The following is a 13,187-nucleotide window of genomic DNA, read 5'->3' as shown; positions in this document are numbered from 1 at the left end:
GTTATGACACAGATCCTTAAGTATTTTACCATTATTTGCATATTAGACTTTTTTCAGGATAAATGTTGTTCTTTATAGACATGGTATGTTGAGAAAGAAATACTTGACCTTTGAAATGATGCTGAGATTTGTGAATTACTAAACTCAGTTCAGATGGATTAGACATTCTTTTTGGTGCATTCAGGCCAAAATGTGGTTTTCTTGACATGAGACATTCTAATTTTCATAAATTCTCAAATATTTAGCCATGGGTTTTTCAGAATGAGTTTAGCACTATTGTTCTCTGCCTTCCTTCATGCAAAAGAATGTATTTAGACAGTAACATTTTAAAATTCATCAGACCATCCTGGTTAGACATGTGTTTTAATAACTGTATTTGAAACCTGATTTCTAGTAAGGAGGATTAATGGGTTTAACTCGGTGAATGATGTCAGCCTACACAATATTGCCAGTGCTTTTGCAGAAAAGATCGGTGACATGGTGATGGTAAATCACACTTGTGATAGCAGAAACTGTGATTTTGCATGGTTAGCCAGCAGCATCCAGCAGCTCAGCTGAGTCACTTTAAAGGATCACAGATGTATTGCTTGTTAAATGTTATGTAATTTAACTGTATCTGCTAAAAATCTGTTCCTAATTTAAAATCTTTAGTGATCGTGTTAAAGGATAAATTGTGTATTACCTTTCTGCCTCACTGTGTTAAATTCAGCTAGGATTAAGATTAAAAATGGACAGTTGAAAAAAAATAATCTTGGTAAAGAACCAAACAAATATCTTGTAATTACATCACGCTTTTCATATTTAGATCAGCTACTCAGTCATCAGCTGAAGCCCTGAAAGAGCATCACTTCGCACATCAGGAGTTAATTTCTCTCTAGCACTGACAGAAAAACTTGAAGAATTTTGTGGAAGTGTGTTAGAATAAGTATTTTATACCTAAGGTTCGTATGTAGATGTTTGCTAGAATTTGCTGCTGCTTGGACTTGGTCATTATTTCCTTAATGTCCTTTAAGCCATGTAGGGAGAAAAATGGCAATAACAAGTAAAAACTGATACTTTTGTTTTGAAGCATCTCCAGGAGTTCTAAAATAGGAGTTAAGAGTGAAAAAGCTTACAGAAGTTTATCCCATATTCTAAAATGGATGTCAGTTTCCTAAAGTACTGTATTTCTTAAGAGCTCTAAGGAATTTCCAGGGCTTGAGTTTGTCTGAAGAAAACTTTTGCACCATTTTGTTGAATAGTTTTTGAGGGGGTGGCAAGAGCCTGAGTGTTTCCCACTAATATGTAAAATGATTGACGTATTTCAGAAAGAGTCGTGCAGTTCTGTGCTAGCAAAAGAAGAGCTTTTCTTGTCCAAGTAGTATCAGGCTAGCAGTCTTGGGGCACATGTTTGTTGTTGAATTGGAGAAGACAAGAAACAAAACAATGCGAGTATTCTATGTAATAAACCAGTATCATGCTTGATGTTGGAGGCAATCAGTAAGATGTTTGGTCTCTTTAAATAATTGTATTTTGTATTGAGAGATGCTGTCATGATAAAATAAATCTTTTGGGTATCAAAGCCATATTTATTTGGCCTACAGTTGTTTTAACTCTGGGAAACCAGGTGGGTTATAAGCCCTTGTTGCTTAGTGTTCAGTGCTTAGTGGAGTACAATTTGCAGTGAAAGCTTTTTGTAAGCTGATCTTGGGTGGGCTACCAAGTCGGCTTCAGAGAGCAGTTTGTTTTTTTTTTTTAATTGCATGCAGCTACTGCATGTTGCTGGCCTGTGTGTGTATATATATGTATGTATACTGTATTTTTGTATGGTTTATATATTAATATAACTTTGGGGAGCTGATTGGATTTAACCTCTAAAATCCTGGCATGGTTTCAGGTCTTTGGCAAGACTAGTCTAAAATGGGTGAAGTTTTATTTTTAAGAAAACAGTAACTTAGTTTTGGTAATTAATGAAGGGAATACTATTAATCAGAACATACTGGTTTCAAATGGGATGATGTCTCATCAATTCTGTAACAGAAACACTTGTTCTTTATATGCTCTAAGGATGTAACAGTGATAAAATACACACTTCAGTTTTGTAGTTTGCAGTGGTTAAATGTGTTGGGTACAGATGAAAGCTGAGGCTCTCCAGGATGTGTTATCATGCACCCTTTTTGTATTTTAGTTTTTTGTATTTTTCTTAAAATGAATTATAGTTGCATATTTAAGATCACACTCAATCTTCGCAAATGCTAAACTCTGCACATTTTGAGTTCTCGCAAGGGTGTTTTCAAGTGTGTCATAAATTCAGCATGGAGTATACTTTCACAGTCACTTTGGTGCTGAAGAACTGTTTTTCATATGCCATTTCCCACATCTGGTTTGAGCATACTTGTATGCAGGCACTAAGTCTTACTTGCTCATTTTAGAAGTAAAACATCTGGGATATGCTGTTAAGAAGGAACCCAGAGGGGAAAGCAGCAATAGAAATTAAGGCAATGCCAATACCAAATTTACAAACTGTTTACTGCCATTTTCTCAGCTCTTGTTGAACAAGAAGTGAAGTCATTGTGAAAGGACAGTAGTGTTGTGCAGGACACTGCTCAGTAGCAGGGCTTTTTCAGTTGCGGGGAAAAATTAGTCCAAGGTTGGAGCACTTTGATTTGACTTTCTATATTTGTGAGTCCCACTCTTGGGATGGGAGGAGGTGACGTTGCTGTTTCCTCAGATGTCCTGCTGACCCAAAAGATTGACTTTTTTTCTTTCTCATTTTAGCCTGCAAACTGTGTCCTGCACTCTTCAGCACCTTCTTCCAGTGTTCTAAGAAAAATAATTGTTCAGCACAAATGTGGGATGTGTGCAGCTGCCTTGTTTCTTCTGTTAGGTCACCATTAGAGCATAGGAAATTGGAGAAACACCTTTCACAGGGAAACTTAAAAAGAAACAAAAAAACCCCAAGTGGCGGGTTGTTTCCTTTACAGGGAGTTTGTTTTTTTTTTTTTTTTTTTTCAGATACCATTTTTAGTCAAGTGAATAGCACACCTTTAGAATTATGTTATGTAATTGTTTTGTAAAGAATAAGACTTAAACCCCATGTGAAAGAATTAATGGGAAGTAGACAAGACAAAATAACATAAATTTGCTAGCAAAGGCACAAATACTTGTGTTTCTACTCACTTTCTAATCAAGACAAGTTAATTGCTGCTCTTGCTTTCTTTTAGTCTGACATCTAGCCATCTGCTTGGTGATCTGTCTTTCAAAATCTAGGTGGTAAGTTTCAGGGCTCACTGGTATGAAACCAGATGTGCATGATAAACAGGAGTGATATGTATGACATATAAGCTATACTCAAGTATATTTTGAGTATTCATCTCACGTGTTGGATGAAAAATGTTCTTTTGGCCTGAGGTGAGAGCTGCTGCTTCAGGGTCAAGCAGAGCTACTGGAATTCTGAATGCTCAGATAAAGCCAAACTCTTTGTAAGGAGTTCTGTTCTGTATGCTGGTAAGTCTTGCCCTGCCCCTCTGACGGGAAGTCTTCCCAGCCTTTAAATGGGTTGCATATTTGTAACTTGTAATTCCTGCTGTGTTGCTTAATTGCAAATCTAGAGTATTGCCAAAAAGTTACACAGAGTATCTTGTGCTTATTCTATGCAGGGAATTTTGTGGGCGGGCATCAGTTTGAATTTTCCAGTGTTATTTTGATTAAAGTCTCTAGTGCCTGTTGAATGCAACACTGTCTAAATGTTTTTTTTCAGCAAATAACTAGCTGGCGACTCAGTCTAGAGGTTAGACTGTAAGATAAGGTCTATCTTTAACTATGGAACTAGATGAAGCCTCTGTCGTTGTGAATGTTGGAGTAGGCTGTATGTGTGGAGCTGATGTACCATATCCTACAGGCAGAGTAGGAAGGGAGCCACAGAAGACAAAAATGTAAAGGAAATACAATCCCATGTAAGTCAGGAACAGCGAAGGACAGATGTTTTGATTGAGGGAAAACTCCGTGTGCACTGAACAGTTATGGGAAGTGGTATCTGTGGTACCGTTTATTTTTTGGGTTTTTTTTAGCATTGGGCTTTTTCAGGTGGTCTTTAATACCTTCATGCTGGTTCATACTACTCAGGCTCACTGTTGAGAGCCTGGACCTCTTCATGCAGTGTGCAGCCATGAGTTGTAAGTTCTGCCTGCTCCTTAGACACTTAATATTTGATTTGAAGCAATTGCTTTTAATTCTGTAGATGGTGGCTCTGTGTTTGGGCCTTTTGATGATATAATGTGACCGGAATGCTAAGTAGAATGTCACATGCCAATGGAAATGACATATCTTTACTATTTTAAGTCTCCTTTCCAAATGTTAACTGCTGTTCTTTTAGCTTGTAGTTGGTTATTTTGTAGTCCCCTACAGTAGTCTAAAATAGTAGATTTTAGTTCTGAATAAGCATGTGCCATGGTGTACCTATTTATATAGTTAAGAATTTCTGCCTCCCTATTTTAAAACTAGAGATTGTAAAACCAAAGTATTCTTGTGTACTTTGTGCTTTAACTGGAATAAGAACATCTGTAGAGAAAGGATGCGGACTAGTCTTAAAATTCCCAGATATGCTGTGAAGTAACTAATAGGAAAACAGATCAATTGGGTCGAATCGAATAAGTACAGAATAAGAATTCGAATAAGAAATATTTTTGTTTCATTTGATTCAAGATTCAGATGCTGTGTCTCTGATCTAACATGTCAAGAGGTAAGGGTTATAAATTACATGATGCATCACTCATTACGCAAATTCTCATTACTATAAAGGCTACTACTATGTGTAGGGCAGGTGTTTTTAGGTGGTCCTATAAACCTCTGAGTATTGCTGGATATCGGAGTTATAGTAACATCTCCCAACAAGGCTTAACTAGTGTTCTGAAAGTTCAGGAAAGGCAGGAGTTGCCTTAAAATTGTTACAGGTTAATTTTTGCTATGGCAAGTATTTTATTTTATTTTTAATGGCTTCCTCTCATGCCTGAATTTTGACTAACCAACACATGCAGCTGAGCTTGAGTTTTAAAGCAGTGACTAATAAACTCATCTCAGTCACAGCAGGTAGCATCTAACAAGGGGCAGCTTGGGAGACTTGGGTAGAACCGTAGAAAAAATTCTCTACTAATGTTCACCAGAGAAACTGTTAGAGGTTTTCAGGACTCAGCTGTTGAGAGCCTCAACTGATGAAGTCTTAGCACTGGTCAAGTCCAGTGCTGGTCCTGCTTTGAGGAGGAGCTTGGACTACATGACCTCCAAAGATCTCTTCCAACCAACATTTCTCTGGTGACACAAATTACTGAGTTTTCATTCTCTCCATTTTCTATAACTCTGTACCTGTTTTGTGTCGGCCAGATATGAGTTTCTCTTTCTAGTCTGCTCATGCTATTCATGTTAATGCGCAGGAACACTGTGTGCACTTCTGGGCCCCACCACTTAAAAAAGCTGTGAAGGTCCTTGGCTGCATCCAGAGGAGGGCAACCAAGCTGGTGAAGGGGCTGGGAGGCGTGGTGGCTGAGGGGCAGCTGAGGACACGGGGTTTGTCTAGTTTGGAGGGCAGGAGGCTGAGGGGCGACCTCGCTGCTCTCTGCAGCTGCCTGAGGAGGGAGGTGGAGAGGGACGAGCTGAGCTCTGCTCCCTGGAACCCACTGCCAGGGCGTGTGGGAGCAGCTCAAAGCTGCGTCTGCCAGGGGAGGTTTGGACTTGGCATGAGGGTGGTCAGACTCTGGAACAGGCTTCCCGGAGAGGTGGTCGATGCCCCCCTGTACCTGTCAGTGTTGAAGAGGCATTTATTTGGGCAATGCTCTTAATACCATGCTTTAACTTTTGGTCAGCCCTGAAGCGGTCAGGCATTTGGACCAGGTGATTATAGGTCTCATCCACCTGAACTATTTGATTCTCTTCTCCTGCACTCGTGATGAGTCGAATAACGATGAGACTGCTATTTACCTGAAATGCCAGGGTTTTTCAGCTACAAAACCACTTTCAAGGACACATAACACAATGGATGCAAGTGGAAACAGGATTTTATTTTCGTTCTCTGACTGTGTTTCAGGGCCGATGTTCACAAGCATTAACAAAATGCACAAGTGCAGCCAGGAGCAGGCTGATGCAATCCTCACTTTAGCTTGAAAAATCATGGCATGAAGTCTGGCAAAGGAAAGTCAGAGAGCTCTAGAAAGGCACGAATGCCCTATGCCTTGTGGAGAGCCGTGTGCTCTTGAGGCTGCCTGGGGAATACCGATTTCTGTCTCGCTCCCGTGTCTCTTGTGAGGAGGAGTTAACAGCACAGCTGGTACCCAGCACAGTTGCTAGGATCTCCACCTCTCCAGGCAAGTTTTCACATGGAGTTTCTTGCAGTGTCATGAATGACAGGCTGTTTTATCTTCCTGGTGAATGTCCTTCATCAGGAGCAGCAGGGAATGAACTTGCCGGTCTGTAAACATCATTCCTTCCTAGGATGCTCTTTTGACCACACATCCTTGCTGAAGCCTGACATAGAGAATACCCCAAACAATGGGACCGCCTGGAGCCAAAAGAAAGGGTGCCAGCTGAACCCAGCCTCCTTCAAATCAGGGGCAGCGCTGTGTCAACCCACAGCTGATACAACAGTCCTGACAATATATATCTGATACTGAAAAAACAGAAATTAAGTATAAAATACTCACCTTTGGCAGAAAGAGGAAAGCAGGTAACTGTTGCACAAGACAGCTCTTTCAGGAAAGAGCTCAGAAACAGCAAGGATGTCATTTTCTCTCTTCTTTTGTAGTAAAATTCTTTGACATGTATTTTAGCTTGAAGACATCCAAATCCCAAAGAATCCCACACCTAGTTAGTAATTAGATTCTCTCTTTGATTTCTAAATTATCTTGTTCTTTTAGCTTTTGACAAGAAAGGACTATATCTAATGTCCTGAATCACTGAGGATGCCAAAGCTTGGGTAATATGGCAGCATGAATAGAGGCCAAGCAGCCGCTGTTTCCTGGCGAGTGAGGATGAAGTGCATGGTATTTTCAAAAGCACGGCACACAGTGATGACAGGTATACTCTTCTGCCTTCAGAAACTTGCTTCGCAGTGCTTCTTGGCCAGGGATGCATGGAAAGCGCTCTTGTGCCTGCCGTGTGCTTCCACTGCACGCAGGGAGAGCTGGAAAGTGGGAGCTCCTGATGGGGCAATGAGCCTGGAGCCCTGCCAAGCAGAGGCTGTTCTGCACAAGCGAGAACCCTTGGGGAGACAGTGCCAAGGGCAGAGCAGAGCTGGCTCATGGTCCAAAGCGGCAATGTGCGAGAGAGTCCGAGAGAGCCGGGGCACGAGCGGTGCCTCGGGGGTGCGAGAGCAGCAGGCGAGTACCTAGCCAAAAGGGCTCGGAGGAGCCCTGACAAGGGGCTGTGCTCAGTGCGACAGAGGACAAGAAGCAACCTGCGGGGGCCGGACTGGGGCCCCCCCAGGAGCCTCGAAAGCTTCCTCCCCCCGGGTGCGGGGCACGAGGCCACCTTCGTGGAGCACGAGCAGCGGGCACCCAGCCAGAATGGCCCAAAGGAGCCCTGGCCGGGGGCCCTGCGCGGTGCTGCAGAGGCAGGCAAAAAACCCCCGGGGCGGGACGCTTGGTAGCCCACCGCGGGGGAAAAAAAGCCTTCCTCCCCCCAGCTGCGGGGCACGAGAGGCCACCTTCGCGGTGCACGAGCAGCAGGCGGTGACCTGGCCCGAGGGACCCGAGGAGCCCTGACAAGTGGTCGCGCTCAGTGCTGCAGAGGAAGGCGAAAAACCCCCGGGGGCCAGTGCCAATGTGCCCCGGGGGAAAATTCCTTCCTGACCCCAGGCAGCGCTGGCGATCAGCTGTTCCCTGAGCATGTGAGCGGGACCTGCTTCCTCCTCCCACGGGCTGGGCACGCCTCCCGGGAGATGCTGAGCCTCTCCCTCTGACCTGGAGCCATCGCAGGGGCTTCCAAGAGTGACCAAATGCCCCCGGCCCGATCTCCTTGGGGGGCAAGACTCCTGCTGGCACCTGATGGGACACCAGTGGGTGCTCCAAAGCTCCGGGACCCCTGGCAATACCTCTGCATCTTGTTTCTTACGGCTGCTGCCCCTGGCTCCACGGGGATGAGGACGGCGATCCCTGCGGCGCTCCTCAAGAAGGCGTTCCCGTGGTGTTGCCACCGCTGTCCAGCTGAGAAGGCCCGACAGCCTCGGGCACCCCCAGGGGTGGGTGGTTCTTCTCTCCTGAGGGGCTGGTGTCTGTTCCCCGAAGGCTGAAACAACATCTCCACCCATCAGATGGGCTTTGGCCGTGGCCCTGCCGGGAGCTGCCCTTGCAGCAGAGAAGCTCCAGCAGCCTCGTCCAGGCTCCAGGCTCCCTCCCTCAGCCCCCAGGGAATTCCATGATTCCCTCGAGGGCTCCCTCATGGTGTCTTCAGGCCAGTACCAGGCCAGCTCTGGCAGGGGGACACTGGACGATGCCCCTTTTATACTCCCCCGGGGCACTGTGACAGCGCGTTGCCGGGTGACATCACTGTGACATGGGGTAACACAGGGGTGACACATTGCCCCATGCGCAGCCCCACCCCCGCCCAGCACCCTTGGGAGGAATGGCCCAGGGGGCTGTCCCTGCCCTTGGTGGCCATGCACGGGGCACAGCTGATGGGGGTCCCTGACGCCTCCTCTGCCACTCGGCTCCCGAGGACAAACCCCGGGCTGTTCCTCCTCTCTCAGGCTGTGGCAGGGACCATCCCTGCAGCACAGAGCCCAGCCCTGTCACAGTCCCCTCTCTGTGCCAGAGCTGATGTCCATGAGGCCACACAACAAGGAGGACCAGGGACACAAACTCTTTTGCGGGTAGATGACAGGGGATGGTGTTGGTAGCTGCAGCCTGGAGCAAAGCCAAAAGCGTAGCCAGAGCTGTAGGCAGGGATGCTCGGTGCCACAGGTGCCATGGAAATGGCACAGGCTTAGAAAACCAAGTGAGCAGAGGTTTTGCTGGTGTGGCGGAAAGGCTGGTCATTTTCAGACCTAGAACATTTGGATCCATGCCCAAAGCGCAGCCAGGCAACTCTTTCTAACAGCAAGTATAGCCCATTGCTGCTATTGCCATCACATCTCCCACTGAATCCAAGCTACGCAGCTGGCCGTGGTTATATGGGGTCCAAAATATGCTTCAATTGTGGGGTAAAACTTCCACAGTTCATTTGTGACTTCCACCTTTATGAGCGCTGTTTACATACCTTGATTTGTGAGAAGATGTTCAGAGCTTACCTAAACCCCTGGCAAATCTCCTTTTCCTTTATGATTTAGTATTTTGAGTACTGAAGGATTAACACAAGTACTTTGTTCTTGTTTTGTACGTGTGTGCCAGAAGTCGTATGTACATTGAGGTTATATAAAAAACCCAAACAAAGGGGGAGTCAGTTTTATACCATATACATTTCTTTGGTTGTCATGATGCCGGAGACGGAAGAAAGGGGGGTTGTTCCCTCTGTGTAAATTTTGCAGAGACAGACGGCATGCATGACTTCCTCATCATTCCTTACCGATGCACAAAATGCCATGTGCTACAGCACTTGTTATGGCGAGGTCTTTGTCTGGGAAAGAAGTCCTGGATTGCTTTGTGTTCTTTTTCAGTAGCTCTTTTCCTGCTTTAGGCTTCCTCCTTGATACCTTTCTTGGAAGCGATGGCAGCGCTTTCAGCCTTTGTCTGGCTTCTTGTAGTTCTCATCTTCTGTAGGTCCTCCATGCTCCTAATCAACTGCCTTTGTCTTTGCCTGCCTTCATCCCAGATGGAACATACCTTTCTTGAGCCCAAGGAATGAGAAATGTCCATAGTGGTGCAGGTGGGTGCTCCCCAGGGCTTTGCGCAATGCTTGTCCTTCCGATACAGATACCTTGCCTGTCACACAAGAATGCGTTTGCCAGGATCACATCTGTGGCTTATAGTCACCCTGTGACTTACTTGTGCCTCCAGGAACATTTGCCTACTCCTGTCTTTTCAAATTGTAGCAGAAACCGACGGCGCTCCACTTGATGTTGTGTTACCTATTCCTGCCCCGCAGTCCTTCATGCGTGGTGGGTTGATGTAGGGGGTATCTCTTCTGCGCGAGCTTCAGCCGGTAGCGAGGGTGGGGGCTGCAAAACTCTACCGTGAGGTACATCTTGTTCTGGTTTGTGGGTGGCATGAAATGGAGACCAGGATGTGTGCAATAAACGTATCTTTGGAGAAGGCAGGAAGCCTACCGATCCTGAATGATGTTTCTCTGCAATCTAAATTTGAAAGACTTGAGCATGAACCTTGCTGTTTCATAGATCTGATGATGTCCAGGCATGAATGGTGGAGCCTGAGAGCTGTGTTAAGGGGGCTTTCACCCATCAGTAGCCTGGTGGTGTCCAGCTCCATGCAGCCACGACCAGCAGATCCAGCCCTGCACCCGCCAGCTGAGCAGCAGGTGGGCCGTGTGGGTGGGCTCTGGACATGGAGCTGGTGGTGTCAGTCCAGTCACTTTCCAAATGGATGTCTGCCTCTTAGGGAAGAAAATAACCACAGCTGATGTTAACTGAGCTTCCCCTGTGGAAGTTCCACTGGAGAAAGCGCCCCATGAGCCCAGAGAGTGGAAAAGCGACAAGAGTTCAAGCACTGGTGGGTCAGTGTGATGCAGTTAGTGGCACAGCTTCTGCAAGGATATGCTTTACTCTCCAGCTGTGTGCATAAAGGTGGCTGATGATTTCTTAAATGAATCCTGCAGTGATTTAGTGAAGAGGAAGGTTGTTGCTGGTCATGCTGAGATGGGTATGGAGGTGGCTGGCTAGCTGGCCATCCAACACTAAAAGGCCAGCGCCTCTCCGCACCTGTAAGATAGCTGCAAAGAAGGACTGAAGATTCTGCTTTTTATACACCTGCCTGAAACCACCTGAGAATGCTGGTGTGATTAAATGACTGATTGTGTTACTTGGTTACAAAGGAACGTACTTAATATTGGTTTTGTAATTCATGAAAGACACTATGGAAAACAGTCTTCTAACACACATTTTGTGGTGCTAATCAGTGTGCAGAAAGCTGCCAGGCTATGTTTATTCTGTTAAAGGATCCCAACATTTTGGTGACAGCTCAGTGTGACGAGAGGCCCTCGCACGTGTCCAGATGGGTGTCTGATGGATCAGCCATCAGAGGGAGGCTGGAGATTAATTCCCTTGCCGCGATAGCCCCCTGTCCGGACAGCTCTGAGGTGTCAGTAGGAAGGAATTCAGACTATATGGACTTTTAAAGCTAAACGCAATGTTTTGAGTGATGCTGGAAAATTAACCAGTAGCCAGTGCATTCTAAGACCTCTTTTCAGAGGGCCCTGGGAGGCAAAGGGATGCTGAAGGAGCACATCCCAAAAGAATTAGCTCTAGCTGTACTAACTGCATTCCTGTACTGTGCTGTATCTAGCAACAATCCAGACTGGAAGTAACAATTTCCTATATAATTGGCACTGACTGCCACATCAAAAAACCAAAGGTCACTCCTTTTAGCCAATGTAGATGGAAATTTTTTTGGAAGTGCAGGTGTTACTTGGCTTTTCTTGTTCGTTCACAATTTCTTGGCTTTTCTGTTTTAACTATGGCCACTGTCGGCCACATCTTGGGTTCATATCTCATCCCAAACAGTTTCCTATGAACCGCTGTTACGCAGCAGGGCACTTGAGCATGAGTGTTACCGGTACAAAGCAAGTGCTGTTTACAGCGCTCGAGTGTGGGGATTGTGCTCACACCCTCGGGTTCAGGTGGCCCAAAGTTCATTGTAGCGCTTGAGACACCTGACCAAACAAATGCCATATACGTCTTCCTCCTGTAAAGCCCTTTGACAGCTGTGTTTCAAGCAGCTGCTGTAGAAATAGAGGAGGAAGCTTGAAAGATGTATTGTGCTTGGCCAGCCTTGCCTGGTGCTTTTGGCTGCCTGGGACATGACTTGCAGGGAGGCAACATCCAACATTTCCTTCTGCTCTTAGAAAAGATCCTCCGGGGAGGCAGATTTCATTTGCAAGCAGCGCCTGGCATCATACGAGCGCTGCTCTAACAGGGACCATACTGGCGCCACTCTTTGAAGCACAACAGCACTTTGCCTTCCCGTGGCTTAGTTGTTGCGATTGCCCGTTTCACAAGTCCAGCTCGGGTGGCTGGGGCGATGGGAGAGGCAGCAGGTGCACGGGAACGTGTCCTGCCTTGCTTTGTTCTGGCCTTCTCCCTCTGATGATTTCTGCTAATGTCTCCCACGGGGACCATCTGTCCTTTTCATCCACATCTGTAGGAGTGAGACTGTTGGAAGAAATAATCCTAAGGGCAATATCATTTTGGCAGCGTGCACTAGCACAAGGTGGAAATTAAATGGGAGTTAGGTGCTTTCCCTGTCCAAATTCAGCAGCTCAGTTAAGTAAGAATCTTTTCTTGGAAAGGAGAGGACAGGGTCATAAGCGCTGACTGTTGATTTCCAGCACCTAGAGATGGTTTTGTGCTCAATCTGGCCACTTCAGCAGGGGGTGCAAATGTCCGGTGCTTCCTTGAAGTGAGCCTGAAAGGTCAAATCTACCCAAGGCCTCCTTGCCACGGAGGAGATGGAGGCTGGTCCCCACGGGGCTGTTGGGCTCTGAGTGAGCAGCGCCTGCATGAGCAAACCCCAAGGGTACCGAGTCAGGCTGGGCAGGTGTTTCAGGGATTTGCATTGCCTGAGAAGAAATGTGGGTGTTTAGGAACCTTTAAACCTGGATTTGGTCCCCCGTGTCTTTTCTACAAACCCATAAAACAGGCTGAGAAGGGCAGGCAAAGATGGTTATGTGTCTTCTCCTCTCATTAGGAATACAACAGTGTCAGTGATCTCCTTTGCCATTGGAATCTGGTGCCCTGCAGCTACCTGGTGCCAGGATGCATAACAACAACACAAACCTAAACAATACTCCAAAATTAGGACGTCTCCTTTCATTTAGGATTTACCTCCTCTGCTGCAAGCATAAAGCTAAATAGCATTTGCAGGCAGAAAGCAAAATGTTGGCTCCATGTAGAGCCCTATGAGGGTCCTGTGGCAGGCACAGCATCATCTTGTTTTCTGGTGTGCAGTACCATGTAAGCTTCACTTTGAGATCTTCTAAGAAAATACTGGTTATTTATAGCTCTGTTCAAAGTTAAAGCCTTTTCCCATCAAGGCTTCCTGGAGAGGAGGTCA

At 46.0% G+C, this 13,187-nt stretch overlaps 1 protein-coding gene across 5 annotated transcripts in view; it reads left to right on the top strand.

Annotated features, from left to right (window-relative positions):
- The window catches only part of STARD3NL (STARD3 N-terminal like), a 30,077-nt gene that overhangs the window by 1,625 nt on the left and 15,265 nt on the right, over positions 1-13,187 (top strand). The window contains exon 2 of one of the 5 annotated variants that reach the window (XM_040590118.1): positions 6,885-7,044. The exons of the other annotated variants lie outside the window; for them this stretch is intronic. The gene's annotated coding sequence lies outside the window, so the exon portion shown is untranslated. The remainder of the gene's footprint in view (positions 1-6,884; positions 7,045-13,187) is intronic. 5 annotated transcript variants of the gene reach the window in all.

Source organism: Falco naumanni, chromosome 4, assembly GCF_017639655.2.
Source record: "Falco naumanni isolate bFalNau1 chromosome 4, bFalNau1.pat, whole genome shotgun sequence".
Lineage (NCBI taxonomy): Eukaryota > Metazoa > Chordata > Aves > Falconiformes > Falconidae > Falco > Falco naumanni.
This window is presented reverse-complemented; position numbering and strand designations above follow the sequence as displayed.